Source organism: Gobius niger, assembly GCF_951799975.1.
Source record: "Gobius niger genome assembly, chromosome: 18".
Taxonomy (NCBI): Eukaryota; Metazoa; Chordata; class Actinopteri; order Gobiiformes; family Gobiidae; genus Gobius; species Gobius niger.
This window is the reverse complement of record NC_136869.1, coordinates 13917588-13931261: the sequence shown is the minus strand read 5'-3', so window position 1 is coordinate 13931261 and position 13674 is coordinate 13917588. Positions and strand designations below refer to the sequence as shown.

Genomic DNA, 13674 nt, shown 5'->3' with positions numbered 1-13674 from the left:
CACATTTCTTTGCTTTCATGGTGAAGGACATTGTGGAGTGAAAAAAAGACTTTTTTTTCATAGTAGCTGGACAACTAAATTTGTGATAAAGCCATCCCTGGCAGTCTTCAAAAGGATTTGAGGATGCTTTCATTTATGGGAGAAGCCCAACAGTTTTTGAACGCACTTTATGAATAAGTCTGTGTGGTTTGAAAGCGACTGCAGTTCTGCTTCATATTGTTATACGATTCTTATAAACTTTTTTCTCTAACTGTGTGAGCACATACAGACCTAAAACATACATGTTTACATTTAAATCTTGGACCCCATGTGACCTTTCTATACTGTGTCTGGGTGGATGTCCTGGATTCCCCCGACAACTTAAAGGGATATTTCAGGATTTTTGACATAAGCCTCATTTCCTAGTTATCCAGAGTGTTGTTGATTTCTTTAGTGGTGCTAGGCTAGTGCTAGGCTAGCGCATGTCTACTAGTAGCCTGCATTAAAAACTGTCTGACCCAAGCACTGTGCACCTGAGGCGAATCACTTATAACACCAGACTACTGATATAAATGTCTGTGTTTAACCATTTTGCATTTACAAGAAATTCTATTTGAGCAGCATCAGCCTCCTGGTTGTAAGCTACGCAGCGGCGGAGTGATCTGCTAGGTTACCGGATCTACAATAGTTTGTTTACCTGCGGCCGGTATTACTACACGTGGAATTCACTAAGGAGCTTTCTACAAATGAGATATGGCAACGTTTGGAGGCCTACCCGATGATTTTGAAGAGGTTTTTAATGCAGGCTACTAGTTACCATAGACATGCGCTAGCCTAGCACTAGCCTTGCACCACTAAACTCTTCAAATAAGGACTGTATGAATTAAAAGATATATACCTCGAGAAATCAACATCACTCAGGGCCTCATTTCCTAGTTATCCAATGTAAAAAATGCTGAAATATCCCTTTAAAGCTTTAACGGTTGGCTAAAAGCTCCTTGTTAGCTATGGACAAACTTTGCTCTAGATCTAGTTCTCTGGGTGCTGCTCTGTAGTTTCCCCAATGGCACTGAAGAATAGGTCAAATGTAAAGGACATGTTACCATCCCATTTCGTTGGTAAATGTGTCTTAATATACGGGCCACCAACTGCTCCTGAGAGGCCGTCTTCTAACTAAATCTTTCACTTCTTACCTGTCCCTGACCATTATCTGCCCTGAAAGTAGTAATGTCAGATGAAGAACAGCCTATTGCTTCGATTACAGCCTAGTGGTGGCAGCGTGAATGAACATTTCAATCTTCTCTTTACTCTTCATGACCGTCTATTATCACCTTTGTGTTGTAAAACAGCAGGTTGAGCGCCCGACAAATCCCCATTTTTCATTTTCACCTCAAACTTTACTCCCCAAAATGCCATTCGCCGTGGTTATAAGGTCACTGTGTCCTCACTTCTCCATCTGTGTGTGAGAGGACCTAAAGTGCCGCGCAGCAGACGTAGTGTTTGGATTAGATGTGCATGGAAAATCTCCTTAGTCATTTCTCTGTGACTCAGACCCCTTTTACCTGACAGCTTAATATTAAAAAAAGCTTTCATGCTGCAGCAACACGGCAGGAGTTATGGCTTTTGGTGCATGCCAGTGTGATTGTGCGCATTAAAAAGTTGCTGCATCATGGTTTTCGCTGCTTACCGTGGATTATAATAAACAACAGATTTGAATAGCGTGTCACCCCCTTTAAAATGAATGTATTTTTGGTTTGTGTTTTGTATGGGTATCGCTGCATTGTTACTAGTTTTTGCACTCGACTTTGTTTCTTCAGTTTCTACTTCAGCTGACACAAAGCCTGATCGAATTAGTAGTTGTCACGGGGCTTATTATGGCCTCGCTAACTAGCACTTTCTACGACTGACATAAAGACGGCATGTGACACTTGTGGGAGATCATGCAAAATCCATGGATACAATTTCATAATCTGGCATTTGACATACGGGTAGAAATCCCAGGATTACCTGTGTTGTGACGATTGTGTTGTTGCCGCTGTTGGTTTGAAGGCTCGTTGAGTTGACTCAAGTTACATTTTGATTGAATACGGTCAGTCATATATCATTGGAAGAAAGATTTTGTGCTGTGCATTGAGCATTATCTGTATCCTGGAAGTGCTTTCACAATATTAACTCTACAAGAAGTCACTAAAGAAATATTTAATAGAGACACGGCAGGGGGTCCACTTTGATGATAAAAAAAAAAAGTTCTCCCCAGAATTTGAAATACTGGCAGCAAAAGATCTGCTGACAATTGAACAGCAATAGCTTACATTTTGTTGAAATCTGATTCTAAAGTTATTATTTTCTACTATTGTAGAAAAAGAAAAAATAATTTGACTGAAACTTCATAGTGACATGCTGTTAGCATTCAGACCATACACAACAATATCCTCTGCAGACTCATTCCGATGCTCTCAACCACACATGTGCTGTTTTTGAACCTTCAAAAATGCTTCGGTCCTCGGTAAATTCTATTCATTGCCAATGGTGCAGAAAGGCCTGACCTCTATAAGCCCGAGTACAAATAAACTGAACATTTTCAATATCAGACTTGGACTTGATAACAAAGGAGTAAAGGGAACGGTATGAATACTTTCTGAAGCACTGTAAATAGGATGCACATATTTGGTATACAAACAAACCCTAAGAACCATGGTCCTAACAGAAGGGCCTTGTAAATATTCATGAAAAATCACCCGGTAAACACACCTCTAAATACAGCAGCCAATCAAAGCAGAGAAAGCACTCACACATTTCACATTTCTGACACGCACAGGTGCAGACAAACACGTGAGCGCAGATGGGTTACGGCGGCGCAGTCTCTGAGAGAGCCTGAGCAATTGAGAAATCTTAATTAAAAGTAAACTTTGGGCAAGATTACGAAGCTTGCCCTCGCTGATAATGAGAGCATGGTGTTTATGAAGCGTAAGCCTTCCACAAACACGGCACATGCAAATGAGCCGCTGCTAATAAGAGCTGCAATACATGCTTTTTATGCTACATCCCGAATATGAAAGTGTCTGTCTGAAAGGGGAGAAACATAAACTCAGTTGGTTTGGAAAAATGTAGATGTGTCTGTGGGCAGCGCTGGAACTGACGACATGAGCACAAGTTTGTATTCAGTCTTTTAGAGCTGGAGAATAACTATGATGAAGTCTATACCTATGTTCAGTATTTGTTATTTGGATATACTCCATACTCATTATGGATACGAATTACATGCACATATTTTTCTGCTTCTTTCTACATCTACTTTTGTTACTCTGAGCCTGCAATCCCAACCAACCACTGCTATAGCTGTTTGTATAATAATAATCACCAAATGAACAAATAAATCCAACAATCTGCTGCAATTTAATCACAATCGGATCTCATTCGCAATTTGAATTGTTGCTATTGGTAAATCACAAAGGATGTAATTATTTAGTCATTACTCAACATCCTTTTCAAACAGTGTAATATTCTGTATCATAGGAGCTGTGCAATTTATCAGAATTCAATTACGATTTCTATTATTACACTAAACGATTACAAAAATTGCATAATCGAGAAGAAAGATTCTTAAGGATGCCTCCTGCTAGTCCATCTGAAGTGCAGAAAGTCCCTTGTTTAAAGGAGCGCATCTAATCCATTGAACTACCAGCACTGCCTGATGAACTTTTGTATTTGTCAGCAGTAAAAAAATGTAACAATATTAATAAGTAGCTCTTGTGATAACCACACCACTGATAAGTGCTCACCTGTGGTGAAAGGAGAATAGAAGCTTAGAAGCCTCGATAACCTTTGCCCAGTCGCTGGTTACAGCAGAAGAGTCAATAACTCTTCGCTCTAGCAAATTACACTAACGCAGCTCAAAGCAAATTCGCAACATTGTAATGCCGCTAGATTATTTTGTTCCCTTCACATTTCACATGCTGTTGGAAAATACTTCCTGTCTGATATCAAAACATTAAAACTGTTTGATGACGTCATCGGGCCACGCGGCTCTGTTTCATCGGGCAGGTGTGAGGGCTGGTCAGCAGGGGACAGGTGTGCCATAAATCATTGATTTGTAATTTTTTATTTGTCCAAGTATTTAGCTTTTTTAAATTTCTATATCAGTAAATAGATAACTAAAATAAAGATTTTTTTTTCCAACGAAAACAACAAATAATCATTTTAATAATCGTGATTTTTCCGGCCCGTACCAAGTCACGAAATATCGGGCACTCAAAGTACCACCAAGACCAAACTGTATTGCGTCCATTGTTTTACCTTGAGTGTGTGCGGTATGCTTGTGTGGTGTGTCTCTGGGACGAATGTGAATGCGACAATGCGTTTGTATTTGTGGGAGGAGGTGGGTGTGAGAGAATGTTTTTTAAATCTGTAAAGCACTTTGTGCTACATGAAGTAATATGCAGGACTATTGCATCAATATGTTTGATTGTAAGAAATAAAAACTAAACTGCACAAGTGATACCTGTACCACTGTTTGAGAAACACTGCAGTGTTCAAGTTCAACTTTTCTCAACTACAGTCAGTTACTGTCTAAATAAATAGACTTCATGCCAGTTATATAGTGGCACTGGAATATTTTTAAAAATCGGAATCAATTTGTATAAAGCTACTGTTTGTAAAAATGTAAAACGCAATACTTTGTCTGCCATATTTTTTCCGACAAGAGAAAATGCTATTGACAAAAATCAGCAAGGACGGTCTCTATTGAAGTTTTAAGTGAGGCGCCTGGATTGGAGCCTGATTAACCAGAGAGAGGTTCAGTTTTTGGATCTTATTTTGTAGATGTCGAAATAGCGGGGGGAAAAACATTTTGATATGAATTCACAAGCAATAAATCTCTTAATATGTTGTCAGAAGTGCCTTTTAAGTGCGGCGCCGCTTAAGCCTGCAGCAATCTTTTGCGGATTTCAGTATTCAGGAAGCAATACTTGGATGTTTTTCAAATGGAGGGCACAGCTATATGCATTTTATCTAGCATTCTAACAGATTTATGTGTCAGACAATGTTGGGTCAGCGAGCTGTCCCTACCAGAGGAAGACATCTCTACCGAACCGCACAGTCCTTGAGTTTTTCTGATGCAAATCACACGTAACCTTTCACATTTTTTTCCTCTTTCCTTCAAGTATTCCTGCCCCCACTCCTGCATAATTTGTCTTATTGATACAGGGGCAGTTCCTACTTCTCGTTTTTCCCGTCATCCCACCTCTTCTACATAATGCCAACCTTTCTTATATGTCCTTGCTCCCTCCAACCCCGCCTCTCACGCTCTCCTCTCACTTACCAAGGCCCTATAGCCGGGGCAATAAAAAGTGAATGTATTCTGTGGTGGTGCAGTGTGGCGGCAGGAGGGAAAAGCTGCTGTTTTATGGTTTTATTTATGGGTCTGTGGACGCTGAGGGCAGAGAGGGGATGAAGAGCAGCCTGGTGTGAACCCTGCTACTACTACCCCAGAGCCCAATAGGAGGGTATCGGGTTTTCACTTGTTCTGGCTTAAATATGGATTAGGAATGATCCACAGTGAGGCCATCTCAACAGGTCTTTTTATATAAACGCCTGGGGCTGTCACAATGACAAGCTTCAAAGAGCGACATATTGCTGCTGAAAATATCACGATACGCAATACCAGCATGTTCAACCTTTCAGTTCTCTGTTTGATTGTATTCACGTTTCTTTAAAGGGACTAGATGGAGTTGTCATTTGTTTTACTCGCTACTGCCACTTCAGGTCTTACGCGTTACTGCAGTCTCTATTTGAAGCTCGTGCATGACTGTGAAGATAGTGCTTTCTGGGTGACAGTGCAGGATTTTAGCAGCAGTTGTGGTGAATAGGTCTGGACTCAGTCTACACTGCGTTCCAAATTATTATGCAAATTGGATTTTTGTGTCAAAAAGGTAAAAAAAAAAAGAATAATTATGAAACTCATGGATGGTATCGTGTATTGGGGCTCTATGAATCACTGACATTAATCTCAGAGATTAATGTCAGAGATTAATAGGATGATTAGTTTTCAGGTTAAGCCCAGTTAAGGGAAAAACTACTGAAAAAGGGTCTTCCACTTTATTATGCAGATCATCATTTTCAAGCAATATGGTAAAGAAAAAGGGGCTTTCTGCTGATGAAAAGCATGAAATAGTTGAATGCCTTGGTCTAGGTATGAAAACCTTTGATATTTCATGAAAGATTAAGCGTAATCCTCATACTGATAAGAGATTTGTGGATGATTCAGACACACTCCGGTTTGTGCAGATAAAGGCACAATATGGACGGTTTCTGCCAGACAAACACATCAGATTAAGAGAACAGATGCTACAAAGCAGCATACAGGTATTTGAAGCTGCTGGTGCCTCTGGAGTCTCCCGAACATCAAGGTGTAGGACCCTCCAGAGGCTGCAGTTGTGCATAAACCTTCTATCCGGGCCTCCCCTAAACTGTTCATTGAATGTTCATGAACAGAAACGGCTGCAACGGGCTCAGAAATACATGAGGACTCATTTTCAAACAGTCTTGTTCACTGATGACTGCCGTGTAGCCCTGGATGGTCAGATCAATGGAGTCAATGGTTGGTGAATGGCCACAATGTCCCAACAAGGCTGCGACGTCAACAAGGAGGTGGCGGAGTCATGTTTTGGACCAAAATCATAAGGGAGAGAGCTGGTCGGCCCCTTTAGGCCCTTTTGGATCCCTGAAGGTGTGAAAATGACCTTTGAAAAATATGTAAACAATATGTATAACAAGATCCTCTTCATGCATGACAACGCACCATGTCCTGCTGTAAAGAATACCTCTGCATCACTGGCTGCTATGGGCATAAAAGGAGAGAAACTCATGATGTGGACCCCATCCTCCCCTGACCTCAACCCTATTGAGAACCTTTGGAGCCTCAACAAAAAAAACTTCTATGAGGGTGGGAGGCAGTTTTCATCCAAACGGCAGCTCAGGGAGACTATTCTGACATCCTGCAAAGAAATCCAAGCAGAAACTCTACAAAAACTCACAAGTTTAATGGATTTAAGAATTTTGAAGCTGCTGTCACACAAGGGCATCTATGGTCAAATATAACTTGACCTGTTAATACTTTTTTGATTGAAATAGCTTTTGATTTCAGTAAATATGATCTCCTAATGCTACAAATTCAACAAATGACCATTTTCAGTTCATTACAAGCTTTAAAATGTATTGAAACGATGAGTTGCATAATAATTTGGAACAGTGGATTTTGAGGTTTTTACTATATTTATTTTTGAAAAAAATACTTATCACTAGGAATTTTTTTCCACCACATTTAAATGATCCTCTACCAGGTAAAGACTTGAAAATTATGCTGACTCTCATTTGAGTTGACAATTTAGAAAATCTTAGAAATATGTCATTTGTATAATAATTTGGAACGCAGTGTAAGAAGGAGAAGAAGGAGGAGGAGAAGGAAGGAGATGGAAGAAGAAAGGAGGAGAAGGAGAAGAAGAAGGAGAAGGAGGAGAGGAAGGAAGAGGAGAAGAAGGGAGGAGAAGAAGGAGAAGAGGAAAAAGGAGAAGGAAAGAGAAGGAAGGAGAATTAAATGTTTGTTTTGATAATGATGAACCATGTGTGTCACTGATTGGTTAATCCACCCATCACTTTCATCTGATTTCAGGCAGATAAGACAAGAGTACTTAATTTGTCTTCTGCATTTGACCCATCTTTCAGTGCCTTGGGGAAACTTGTCAGGAGCAGTGTGACCGCAGTGATTTCTACATAATTTAGACCTTTGAGGTTGATGGGTGGCCGTGATTTGAGCTCAAGCCTGTTCTTTACATGTTGTCAATGTTTGATTTTTTTTGCGGAGAATGTTGTCTTTTTGTATGTTTTTACTCACTGTGGGTGAATTTCCGCACAAGGACAATCAATTCTCTACTGCTCGAGGGACCAAATTTGTGAGCGCGCTAACCACTGCGTTACCATGCCTCTAGTCTTTTTATAAATTTGAGAAAGTCTAGCTGACAATATAGCAAGCTAGATATCCATGGGGGCAAAAAGCCTGCTAAAAGTTTAGACCTCTACCCCTAAGTTCTTAAATGCATTAGTTTAGCAAGACATAAATCCGTCCTCTGTCAAATGTTAATGCTTCTAAATATGTTTAAATGTGCACTACAATCATAATTGTGCAGTACTGTCTCACTTTTTCCCTTCACCTTTTTTGCAAGAACGTCATTAATGCTGTCTTGTGCTTTCAGAATGAATCTAACTCTACTGTCACAAGTTGTTACTCTGAAGGTCAACTTAAGTTTGCTCCATGTTTGTCTTCGCTCTTTGCCAAACCTTACAGCGTCATAAACGTTTAATGGAGGCAGCTATCATTGCACAGCAGATGGTGCTAACGTGGCTACAGCGCGCCTTGGCTGATGTCACGGCCAATAAATAGCCTTAAATATAGGGAGAATGTCAGGGGGGGACGAGGAAGGACACCGCTGTAGTGCAGTCACTTGGGAATAATATTCAGAGTCCGCATCTACAGCACTTTAGAGCCACTCCAGTTTTATTTATTACAGGTAAATAGAAGCACTTGTACCATGCACTTCCTTGTAACTCGCTCAAGTGCCCACAACAACCAAGGCTATTGTGTAATATGATTCAGAAGTGATGCTTTCGAAACATAACACTGCTATTATACAGTGGGTTCAGAAAGTTTCAGACCTTTTTAATAATTATATCACGCAAAGTAAGTATGATACTATAATCAAGTAAAGATATTTTCTATTGTTAGAGAACACAACAGTACAATAAAAATAGAAAAGTAAATGTTTAGGGGGAAAAGGATAAGTATTCAGACCCAATACAACAACTGCTGATTCTTTCCATTGTAGGTGATGTTTTTGAACAGTCAGTAAAGTTTAGGTCTGTGGTGAATTCTGTTCATTATCCATGATACAGGAAGGTACAGATTCTCAAACCTGTTATTTCTGTATAGTTATTTCCGTTTTCAACATAATATCATAATAACGTAGGAGTATAGAGAGGGGTGTGAATATTTACTGGACCTGCCGTACATTGTGGAACTTGTAAGATTTAGGCCGTCTCTTACACATATAAGCGCAATGGAGTAGTTTGCAGTCTAGACTGGAATAGAGTATCTTCCCATTGAAATTCATTTATTAATAAGTTCAGATTTTACATGGCTGCTTAGATACTACTCTTTCTTTTGGACTTTACTTTGTGTGCAGTTGGCGTAGGTTAAGATCAGGTGCAAAACATCTACATTTCAGGAGCTGGGAACTGGCTCAAAAAGAGACTTATGACCACCTGTAGCTTAACTGTAGTTAGTATGCAATGAATTATATAACAAACAATATGAACTGAAGGGGGTAAAGTTTATAGGCAGGTTTAGTAGGAAGGCAATGAGGAAAAATATTACGGTCCTGTCTCAAAAGGGTATAGGATTTGTTCATTTATTTGAAATGGGCACTAATGAAACTGTCTTAAGGTGAATGCTAATGATTTAATGCTAATTCTCAAAACTCTCAAAAGTTGTAAGTTCTCTTGGCATGTTTTTGAAAACTTGTATACATCACAATGAATGTTAAAACTGATCTTTTTCTATTAAGATCGCATCTTTGGCCTGTGTCTCAAAATGGTAAAACGACCATTAAACACTTGTGTATGACAATATATAATACAAAAGCTCCAAACAGGTGCTGCCTCTCCATTTGGAAATACTTCACATTTGCACCATTGCGGTTTATGCTTAAGAGCGCTCCTTGAATGCCACAACATGCCCTTGGAGAAAGTGTTTACAAAAACCCATTGAGAAGCAAATATAGCAGCGCAGCAGTGCCCCTCTTCCCTTTTGAAAATGACCCTGGATACCCATAATTCCCCTCTCTACCTGTCCACTAGTCTCCTCTCTTCTCTCCTCCACCGCTGCCATATCTCTTGGGTAATTTGTTGTGTAAATACGCTCTACTTAAAGCTGACGGGAACCTCTGGGCTGTGGCTCTGAAAATGCAATTACAGGCAGCAAACATCTCCATTGTTATCACTGGAGGGTGCGACACGCATTTCGGTCCCCCTCAGCGCTGGGGGGTCGTTATTGATCGGTATCAGCTTTGAGGAGGGGATTACTAATGAAGCCATCTGAAGCCCTTTGTGCCTGGTAAAGAGTTTGAACCCACGTTGTGTGTCCTAATGTGTGTGCGTGCGTGTGTGTGTGTGTGCGTGTGTGTGTGTGTGTGTGTGTGCGTGTGTGCGTGTGTGTGTGTGAGAGAGAGGAGGGGGGCAGGCTGGGGTAATGTGCGTTAGTAAATGGAGTGTCTTCAGTGTTGAGCATCCTCAGGCATGCTTATATCATGGTGCTGTGGTTCCCCTAGTGGAGACTTTTTATCATTACAATTCCACCTGTTCATTTTGGTTTTCTTTCTTTCTTTTTTTTCTTTTCTTTTTTTTATACTAATGGTTAGATCTTCAAATTACAATCATGAATTAGAATTCTCTCCATAGCCTTTAGTTTACTGGCAAGGTTTGTGCTGCAAATACAAGCTGACATTTCCTCGAAATGAAAAGCTGCATATTTCATCTTTATCACATCCATATCGGTTTTAAACTGCCCTTTAACATCATCAAACTTGAAGTAATATTTTATAGCTCTGACGCGTGAAAAGGTCAGTCTTTCTATCCCATCTAACCACACACTTCAAGAGTCTGTGCAACTTTGAACTTCTATCATTGCCCAAATAACAACTTCTTAACACAACCTTTATACGTATGGCATATGTATAGTATACATACCGTATAGTTTTGCTAATAGACACAGCACTCTGAGAATGTAGACCTGTTTCTGCAGCCATACCAAAAAAAGATATGGCTCTTGTGTCTTCTAACTGCACATCAACACTAATGACTTTTACTGAAAGTACCAATAGACTCTATAGGTACTTTCTTGTTGAACTTTGTTTGACTTCGATTAACCAGATATATGCTTTATGTTGAAAGTTTCAGATTTAAAAGAACAGGCCACCGTTTTTTTCCATACTGAGATATGTTCTTACCTGAGCTTAGACGAGTTGATGCGTACCTGTCTGGTCTTTGTGCGTGCGCTCAGTCACGCACAACGACCAAAGATGTTGTTAGCATTTGGCCTCCCCGAGTATATTCCTATAGCTCCAAACGGGGACCAGACAGTTACACATCAACTCGTCTAAGCTCAGGTAAGAACACATCTCAATATGGACAAACAGTGGCCTGTTCCTTTAATCAATTTAGAAAGTAGAGAGAGGATTGTAATTTAATTTATGTAGCACTTTTTCCCTGACTCAAGTCACCCAAAGCGCGTCACAAAGGAGGATTTTTGAATTATTTTTTGGCTACATAAGTAGGGCTACCGTACATACAGTATGTGGCTACAGCTGCCCTTGCGGTAGACTGACAGAAATGTAAAGGCACCAATCATTGGACACCCAGACCACCACCAACCACTCCCACCGTTCACCCCAAACTACCTCAAACATGGAGAAAGTCAAAGCTTGAAAGTAGCTCACCCACTATATTCTCCTTAAAGACTGACATGAAGTCATATAAATTGCTTCTTTTTACCTGGGGATGAATCACTGCCATGTGTTGGTGCTATGTGAGCAACATGAGCTCAACTGACTGAAAGCAGGATCTGTAAGCCAGCAATTTAAAACAGCCAGTCCCCATCTCCATAGCCGAACAACATAGTGGATATTGCCTCACCCCTGTTATTAAGTACACTTCACATGAGGCCTATTTTCTCTGCAGACCGTGTCAAGCTGCTCTAATACTATGCTTGTTTGGCCGTCTTTGAAGAAATACAGACTTTTTTTTGTCCTTGTTTCATGTTCTCGCTGTTGCCTGTGGAGAAATGATAAGGTTTGTTCTCACTCGCCTTTGTTCCTTTGTCTTCACCTTTTGAATACCAAATCCATACAGTTATTGCATATTCATAAAATGTGAATATGCAAATCTCATTCTACTTTCTCGTATTAAAGCCGCGCGCAACTATTATTTTCATTGAGTGTTGTTGGATTGATGTAATAGTGTGAAATATTCTGTGAAACATGAGGGTGCAGAGTTTCCAAACCAATTTTTGTGTGTAATTAGCATCTTTATTGCTACTAAATGTGATGCAGCAAGAACAAATTGGTCTAAATTATACAATCATACATGCGTTTTATTGACTTTTTATCTCACAGATTAAAATGCCAGGCAAAATTTACGAAGTGTCGGAAAGAATCACACTGTTTGAGAAGTGTTAATGTATCCTTTGCAAATATTGGTCACGGTTGCCTTGGTGCCTAGTTTTATGCAGGATTCAGGAGTATTTTTTACTGATATGTTTAATAAAGTACAAGGGAATTGATGACTTGTATCAGATATGAGGGGGATCGCCATGTCGTCTCGTCCGAGGCACTGGTGGGCAACGCAAATGTATTAAATAGATAATAATAGTTCTATGGTGGGTCAAAACATCGTTCACAGACAGAGCATTGCATCTGTGAAAAGATCGGTGCTGTAAAAGATCTGTGATTTAAATAAACAGCTCTTCAAGCTTGGAAAAAGCAGCTGTTTGCCCACCAGTCACCAAAACATTAGGCAGAAATAAACAATAACAGTGATCCTCCCTATAGCTTACTCATCGTCGTATTAGCCGGCAGAGGCAGGTAATGTTCAAATACAACCCTCTCTGGACCACAGATAATTTTGACACAAATGACTGCACACAACGGACCTGCTTATGTACTTTAAATATGGTCAGTTCCTTTAAAAACGAATCCCGAGGGAGGGCCATTAGACACTTCAATTTACCCCGTTGCTGTATGCTGTATTTGACACCAGTAATTGAGTTAGTGGCACCATGGGGAAACTCGCCCCCATCTTTTGACAAGAGAAACAATCCAAATAAACATGCCAAGCTCTCCCTGAGTCTACACTAATCTTTTTGTTATATAATAACAGTGAATAATGGTGGTTACGGTTTTTCCAATGTATTCTTTGCTATCACAAGAGTTCTATTAGAAAATAGTATCTTGAAAAATTAAAAGAAACATTAACCTCTTACCCCCGCCTTAACTAAGCTCGATTTCTTTACCCAAATCTAAAAGCTCCTGGACTGAAAAGCAACAGTTTAACGCCTCATTTGAAAGCTAAGACCTACAACAGTGATTGTAACTTTGTCACGTCGTCGCTGTGATTTTGTCACATTTTTTAAGCGTTTTTGTCGTGTTTGCATCTCTTCTTTTTCAGGTTTTTGTTGTATTTTCATTCTCGTTTTTGACATTATTTTGATGCTTTTTTTGGTTTTAGATTTGGGTAAAACTGGACAAAATGTGCACAGTTATGGCGGGGGTTAAGAGGTAAAGGTATACATTTGAACTGTAAATGTAATCCACCCATCCGTTTTCTTCCACTTTTCCGTTGCTGGGTCATGATCACACTGCACCAGCCCCTTATGGCTCCTCCATAGCAGGCAGGTGGTGGGTCCACGGGAGGACGACCTCACGATTAACCGGGCCTGTTGGTCTCTCATAAGGGGCTTCTGAACCGCTCTTTGTCTGACCCGTCACCCAGGACCTGTTTGCCCTGGGAGACCCAGCACATCTGCATTTGCCTATTTTCAGAGTTCATGGTCAAATACAGTGTAGTTCCGCCTTGTGCCACACGAGGGCA

At 40.2% G+C, this 13674-nt stretch overlaps 1 protein-coding gene across 2 annotated transcripts in view; it reads left to right on the top strand.

Moving 5' to 3' along the window:
* Positions 1-13674, top strand: part of tpk1 (thiamin pyrophosphokinase 1) — a 67811-nt gene that overhangs the window by 53451 nt on the left and 686 nt on the right. The window lies entirely within an intron of this gene.